This window comes from Arachis duranensis, chromosome 10 (genome assembly GCF_000817695.3).
Source record: "Arachis duranensis cultivar V14167 chromosome 10, aradu.V14167.gnm2.J7QH, whole genome shotgun sequence".
Taxonomy (NCBI): domain Eukaryota; kingdom Viridiplantae; phylum Streptophyta; class Magnoliopsida; order Fabales; family Fabaceae; genus Arachis; species Arachis duranensis.
In genome coordinates, this window is record NC_029781.3 from 98,494,524 (window position 1) to 98,495,732 (window position 1,209).

Consider the following 1,209-nt stretch of genomic DNA (forward strand, 5'->3'; position numbering starts at 1 on the left):
TCTTCTTTATCCTGTTTTGTAAAAATTAGTATATCATCAATGTACACTAAAACAAATTCATTTAACTCTTTTAGATTTTCTTCCATAAATCTTTGATAAATACCTGGAGCTTGTTTTAATCCGAATGGTAATACATTCTATTCATAGAGTAACACACTTGTTGATTCTTTTGTTGGGCAAGTAAAAGTAGTTAATTTCTTTGTTTCTTCGTCTAAACGAAGTTGCCAATATCCTGATTTTGCATCAAGAGATGAAAACCAAGTTGCTCCTTTGATTTTTTCTAAAATAGAATCTTTTCTTGGAAGTTTATGAGCATCACCAATAGTTGCTTCATTCATCTTCTTATAGTTAATAACCATTATTCGTTTTCCCCTTTTAATTTCATTATTGTTTTCGACATAAAAGGCTGGAGCCGCATGAGGACTTTTACTTAATCTTATAATTCCTTTTTCCAAAAGATCTCTACATTCTAAAGAGAACTCTTCTCTATCTCTTGCAGAATAAGGAATTTTATTTGGAACATTTATCTCTTTTGTAGGATCTTTTAATTTAATGCTTACTAATTCGTTATTTGTATTTTTAATATCTAAAGGATTTTCAGCACAAATTTCATCCAAGAGTTATTCTATCTTTATTTCAAGATTATTTTTTGGAATATTTATCTGAAAGTATAGATTTAAATAACATGTTTCTAATATAGAAAATATTTTAAATTTTAAGATCTTATCTATAGTAGTAGTTGGTATTTTTATACGTTTTGATTTTTGATTTATTGAAGAATCATATGGAGCTTTTAAAACTATATATGTTAATTCTTGAATGAATGGATGATATAGTTTTAAAAAGTTATTTCCTATGATAAAATCCATTCCAGAATCTAACATATATATAGATGGAACAATGAACCTATAATTTTGAATAAAAATTTCAACCATCTCTGCTTTTTGGTCAATTTTATGTATTGATTTGTCAGCTATTCTAACTCTTAATGGTTTCTTTAATTTTTTCCAATCAAATTTTATATTTGAACTAGCAAAGCATTGTGTTGCCCCAGAATCTATGAAAGCATTTATAAACTTTTCTGTTATTTTTATAGTAATAAATGTGACATTATTACTCAATCTCTGAGTCTGTTTCTGAAACATATTCAAAAATATAGTCTAAGTTATCATCAAATTCTTCTAATGGTTCCATGAAACAAGACTTAGC